Source organism: Macrobrachium nipponense, chromosome 38 (assembly GCF_015104395.2).
Source record: "Macrobrachium nipponense isolate FS-2020 chromosome 38, ASM1510439v2, whole genome shotgun sequence".
NCBI classification, from domain to species: domain Eukaryota; kingdom Metazoa; phylum Arthropoda; class Malacostraca; order Decapoda; family Palaemonidae; genus Macrobrachium; species Macrobrachium nipponense.
Window position 1 is genome coordinate 44,818,504 of NC_061098.1, and position 7,500 is coordinate 44,826,003.

Consider the following 7,500-nt stretch of genomic DNA (forward strand, 5'->3'; position numbering starts at 1 on the left):
ACTTTCTTGCTTAACATTGGCAGCTCTGTAAACAATACCTTTAATTATGTCAACATGATTTTCAGGAAAATCACAATATTTTTCAAATTTATTTAGGGATGACACAACCATTAAAGCAGAAGGTCGAATCGCTATAAAGAAAGATAAACCATATCCAAGCGCACTCACAACATTTTCACTTATTTGTTCACTTGATAGGTTTACAACACAATCTTGACGTGCACAATTAGTCCAATCACTGCTATCAATAACATTTTTTTATTTTCTGTCGAGTTTTCTTTTTAGGCATCTGTAGTCCTGCGCAGTTTTTCGTAAATTGTAATGTGCGACTCTTAGATTTTACAGTTATAACTTCGTTAAGATCCGAATAAGGTCTAGTTTTATATCTTGTCATTTATTTCAAAAAGCCTCAGTCTTTCTTAGCTGCAAGTTGGGACAGAGAGAGAGAGAGAGAAAGAGAGAGAGAGAGAGAGAGAGAAGAGAGATGAGAGAGTAATTTCATTTCAGCTCCATCAACGTTGCCAGCCGGGGTTATTCTAAAGTAGGTGAGGTCGTCTTCATCCTCACACACACACACACACACACACATATCATATATATATATATATATATATTATATATATATATATATATATATATATATTATCATATATATTATATATATATATATATATATATATGTGTGTGTGTGTGTGTGTGTGTGTGTGTGTGTGCTCACGTATATATATATATATATATATATATATATATATATAATATATATATATATATATATATATATATATATATATATATTGAATAGCTTGATCACGAAGTATATAAAACGTGATGCTATGTATATTTAAAGGCTTTTGCCACGAAGGAAAAAATGAAAAAGCGAGATAGCTGAGTACTTTCGGTCCTGTTCAGACCCTTTACTAAGGCAAACTGATTTTACAGAGGAAAACATAGTCAAAAGAAGGCTTAATAATCCAAACTGACACTAAAAGATTAGCAATAAGGGCGATTTCACTCTACAGAAACGAGGAAACGCCTGAGGGTAGCCACACCTTGGAGGATACACGCAGTAAACAAGTTATTCTTCCAGAAAACAGTACATTTTGAAAAAACAAGGAAGCATATACAATTTAATATAATGAAATTTACACAAATTTTCCCAAAAAATTATTATTAATGAAAAGACGAAAGAAAATGTAAATATATATATCGAGCAAGAGAAAGAGGGAGAGAGAATATCGAACCAGAGAGAGAGAGAGAGATAGAGAGAGAGAGAGAGAGAGAGAGAGAGAGAGAGAGAGAAATAATAACTATATACATGTGGGTCTAATTTATTAATAGTTCATATATTTTAAGGTCCTTCATAAACATCTTACAAATATATGAGTCCAAATGGTACATTCCCAGACTAAGATTTAGGTTGTTTTTATTAGTGATTTGTATAATTGCCGATTCCAGTAAATTTCTTGAAACATAATCATTAGATCTAGCAATTACCGAGGTATCACCCCAATTAATACAATGAGATTTTTCACTCAGATGAATAAACAGTGCATTTGAAGTCTGGGCTGTTCTAACTGAATACATATGCTGCTTAATACGTACACATAAATTTTTACTTGACTGACCAACATAAAACAATGGGCAATCCTTACAAGGAATTTTGTAAATGATGTTGTTATTTGTTACGGGACTATTCTTAATTAGCATACCTTTAATGGTATTGTTATAAGAGAACACTACATTAACATTAAACGATTTAAATATTGATTTTATGGTTTCAAATCCACGAAAATAAGGTAAGATAAGTACATTTTTAGGCATTTCTTTTTCATTAATAGCAACATTATAAAACTTTTTGTGAGCTTTTTCATAACATAAATCAATTAAATGAGGTGGGTAGCAGAGATAGTTTCCTATCTTTTTTATGTATTCTATGACTTGATCAAGATAATGTGGGCTCGTGATACACAAAACGCGTAGGAACATAGAAGAAAAAACACAAATTTCAATATTAAGATGGTGGCCAGAATAAAATTGTACATATGTTAAATTATTTGTGGGTTTTCTATAAATACTGAATTTGCATTGGAAAGATTTTCTATGTATTAATACATCTAGGAAAGGGATGACATTGTTATTTTCGATTTCAACCGTGAATTTTATGGATGGCTCTGAATTATTCAATTTAGACAGTAAATCATTTACATCGATACCAACAGGTAAGACTACTAAGACATCATCGACATATCGGTACCATTTTAAGGGGACAAGTGTGATATTCAGGAGGTGTTGTCTCTCAAAAAATTCCATATATAAGTTTGAAAGGAGAGGTGATAAAGGGTTACCCATGGCCATACCAAATATTTGTTGGTAATATTCTCCATTAAAAATAAATCTGCAATCACAAATACATAACTTAATCAAGGAAGTTATGTGACTAACGGACATAGGCAATTCATGCAGTACAAGTTCATTACTTAAATATTCTAGCACAGAGTCAATAGGGACTTTTGTAAACAAAGAACATACATCGAAACTGACAAAGATATCACTTGGGTTTAGTACAATGTTATTTAATTTTTCCATAAGATCAAGAGAATTCCGTATGTGTGAATTAGATATAGTTCCTAGTAGCGGGGATAACAATTTAGTAAGATATTTAGATAGTTTATAAGCAATTGATCCTACAGTACTAATAATTGGGCGCATAGGTATGTTTTCCTTATGAGTTTTGACTAGGTCATATAAATAAGGTAATGAGGGACACTTTACTGTTAGTATTTCTGACTTTTTGAGGTCATTATTTGATAGTAGTATGTCTGGGGTTAATTTTCTTTTTTGATTGACCGATGACTTGACTGACATACTTACACACACCATAATCGTCGTTTCCCGACGCTATCAAGACGTCCACCAGCCGTGCAGAGATGTTGCTGTCGTTTGCCAGGTTAATTACTAGAGTTTCTACGAGTCTACAGAGTTCTACAGTGCTTTTGGGTCTACAGAAGCCGTTGGATGCTTTCAGCAGGGAGGCATTCCGTATTCCTACAGCGTGCTACGTCTGTGCAGCCAGTTGCAGACAAAGAGGGATATTCAAGAATCCGAAATGCAGAAAAAATTTATACGCCAAGTGTTATTGGAGATGAAGTGTAATAGACATTACTTTATAATGCGAGAGACGCGCAGTTACTTATAGTTTTTCTAAGCTGGCCAATTTATTTATATTATATATATATATTAGCTATTTTGTGTGACCTATGGCTTGGCAGAGGCTAGCAATTTTAGGTGGCCGAACTCTGTCAGATGAAAGAGGGCTATAATTGATAATATATTTAATATGCCATTATGATGTGCTGTGACTTTTTTAGAATGCTCATATTCATTGCTTTTAACTTCCCATGGAGACTGAGTCCGAAGCGATGACCTGTGAAAGCTGATGAATCATTTCTGAAAACTGGCTATGACCAGTTTATTGAGGCGTTACCGAAGAGTGTGAGTTCGTGTGTATGTGTGCGAGGGCCTCTTCCGTTCATAATGGCATCTTTAGTCAAATCTATGGGAGACTTACGGAGAGGTCTGTGCGAGAAAGGCAGAGCCACGATGGCGTGTGCCAAAGAGTTTCCTTGAACAGAGTGTGTGATTTTGCAGGCTGTAATGGGTGAGTTATGTATAATACTTTAGCCAAAGGGATGGCTTGTTTGATATCTTGTAAAGATGTTCCATTTTTTTACTTTGTCTTTACAATTGTGTGTGTGCTCACTAGCGTGTTCTCCTGTCTTTTAAACAGGCGGTTCTAGTGAGGAGGCCGAGTGTCCTAGGGACCGAGTGTCCTAGAAAGGGGACTGTATTTTGGAGAAGAGATAATTGGTGTGACTAATTACTGATTAAGACATTTATATATCAGGGGGTTATCTGAGTGGTTTGTCTGTGAGACTTGGACTATTATCTTTCCATTGTTGATCCTGTAAGAATTTGAGTTATTCGACTAGTATTGTATTTTGAATATATATTATTTTTTTTGTAACTCCGACTCTAATTTGATGATCTGATAGAATGGAGGAGAGGAGAGAGAGAAGAGAGAGATAGAGAGAGGACGAGAGAGGAGAGAGAGAGAGAGAGAGAGAGAGAGAGAGAGAGAGAGTGCTTTTGCCAGTTATCACCGCTTAGGCTAAACGCATACCAGAATATTAAATACCCTTCGTTGGTAATAGTTTGATGCCAGCGAACGGTAACATATAAATATATATATATATATATATATATATATATATATATATATATATATATATATATATATATATATATATATATATATATAATTTTCCTTGTTTCTTGAGACACACAGGGACATAATACAATGAAAAACTGCCTAAGAATAATTGCTGACAATTATCTCTTTGGAGCTATGAGTACCTGGACAATTATCTCTCTCTTCTCTCTCTCTCTCTCTCTCTCTCTCTCTCTCTCTCTCTCTCTCTCTCTCTCTCCAAAACTATTTAATTTGTGGTTAAGTGGGAATGGCGTATGCTTAGTATATATCTGATGGTCGGAGGTTCAAAGCAACTAAGGAGGTTATATAGTCAGTTCTCCGAAGGGCTTTGTTCTAGGTTGTGCTTCTGTACATAATGAAGAATGATTAACGTTTAGAGATGAGTCACTCAATTAGCTGATTCTAAACTTTCTAAATGATCTACGACATTCTCCCTTACATCTGATGTTAGGATATTCATCTTAAAAATAGAAATGAAAATTGAAGGACAAATATTTTCGAGAGATAAGTACTGTTCATAGGACTTGCTTACCATGAAAGCAGCATTGAATACCTTTATAACTGAGTAACATTAAATCTCTACATGTTAAATTTTGAAAACTTATCATTGAAGCGGGACTAGACACCATACGTGGTTTTGCTAAAGAATGACACAGAACAAAACCAAAAAGTTTGTTCAGCTAAATTATGTGACATTGCCTTCGTCCTAAAGTTAGTATTGATAGAAGGAAATTGAAATATTTTCTATGTTGTGACACTGTCATATAACAGAATGCAAATGAGACCATTCAGAGCTAAAACCTACGGAATTCTTCTTCTGTCTACTTTGACGATTTTCCAGTGTCTGAGATTGGTAGTTGTCCGGCACTTCATGGTCTGGAAGGGGCTTCTTTTAAGGCTTTTTCGTGGCGTACACTTCCACTTCTCGGAGAGCCAAATACGTATTCGTAGGTAGCATCCTTTGGACACTGAGGTACCTCCCGGGGACCCCTCCTGAGTACCAGGACAAGTACTGATTAAACCATGTGTAGGGACCTGGGTATGTTGCCAGCAAGACGTAGCTGGAGAAGTTCCCTGTTGTCAGGAGATCCATTCCAAGGCGGATCTATAAGAAAAATTTTGGTCGATCTTTATCTTAAACTGTTGTTCATTAAAGATCTTTCTTTTTCTACTTTTACTAAAATTTGTTGAATGAAGTAATGCAGTTTAAGTCAAAATACTAGTAACATAAATTAATAACAGGTCTCATCGGATTCATGTAGATCAAGAGTATGTCTTTTAACTAATTTAACAAGGTGTTTGCACATTACATAATTAAAAATACGTTAAGTTAATCGTTTTTCTTAATTGGTATATATTTGGAAAGTGTTACGGTACAACAAATTTCCTCCATTAAATCACCAATTTCAGAAATTTTAGTATTACATAAAGTCCATGTCATCAACACAAACACACACACACACACACACTTAACACACACACACACACACACACACACACACATATATATATATATATATATATATATATATATATATATTATATATATATATATATATAATATATATATATATATATATATATATATATATATATATATATATTATATATCATATATATATTTATATACATATATGTGTGTGTGTGTGTGTGTGTAAAACTTAATCGCAAAGAATCGGAATCGTGATGACTGTATGAATAAAAACAAATTTCACCAAGGAAATAGAAACGATGGAGTTCTGCAAGGCCTTTCGACTTCTTGTCCTTTACTTAGCAGACTGAAGTAATATAGAAATTAGTTTATAAAGAAAGCTCCTATAGATGACAGATGGGGATTTCAAAGGAAAAAAATAAGTACCTGGAATCCAACACAACTGAAGAATTAGTAGACGTACTAAAAATAGGGTTCAGTATTTCAGAGAATTAGAAAGGATTAGGCTCAGTAGCTCGGAAGCAGGGATGAGACGATCAAAAGATTATACAAGAAAGTGACTGACAACAGACTTTTTTTTATACAATTGCAATTATAAAATTCTCTTTTTGGTATGCAATAAACATTTTGCAAGGTGAACATGAATATATATATATATATATATATATATATATATATATATATATATATATATATATATATATATATATATATATTATATATATATATATATATATATATATATATATATATATATATTATATGTATGTATGTATGTGTGTGTGCGTGTGTAAATGTGTGAGTAAGTGTGTATCATAAGAATACGTAGAAAATATATATAAGGTCAGTAATTAGCAATTAAGTCAGGAGTTTTATCTTTTATATTAATCTTCAACGTTTTACTAATACAAGGGTCCACATAGTACATCCCAGGGCTAAGGTTGAAATTACAACAGAAGTTAGCTATGTAATAGTGGATTCTAAAAGATTTTTTAAGGATAAATCTTTTGATCTGGCAATCACTGAACTTTCAGTCCAATTTATCCTGTGAGACTTTTCACGTAAATGAATGAATATTTCATTGTATGTTTGCTCTGTTTTTTACAGAATACTTATGTTGTCCAATTCTTACTTCATCATTGGTAATATTATCTGATATAAAAAGAGGGGCAGTCCAAACATGGAATTTTACATATAATGTTGTTGCTTTCCTTAGGGTCATTTTTCATAACCAATCCTTTTCATGTGTTACTATAAGAAAAAAACGAGGTTGAACTTAGATTTTAACTATAATATGTTTCAAAATCGCTAAATAAGTTACACTAAGAATATTCTTAGAAGCATCTTTCTCCGTGTTACTTACATTATAAAACTTTTTGTGGGCTTTAAAATAACAAATATCTAGTATATGTGAAAGATAACATAAATCTGTTGTTGTTTTTTTATTATGTGTTCGATTTCTTGAGCGAAATATTGGGGACTGACAAAACGTAATGCTCATAAAAACATAGCAGATAAAAAAGGATATTTTGATGTTAATCAATGAATGATTTTTAACAGACGTCAGTCCAGTAAAATATTTAATGCCAGATTAAAATAACACAGATATTCAGTAAGAATAGGTCAGACTAATAATGCTCTATTTTTGCATCTGAGTGAAAAGTCCGACAGAATAAATTGGAAACAGCAATTGTAATACTATTACGGAATAATGAAACTGTTTCCAGGAGCGTGTTGGAATCTGTTAAGATTCAGTTGACCAGGGAGAAGAACCTATATAAGCGCCAAGGATTATTTC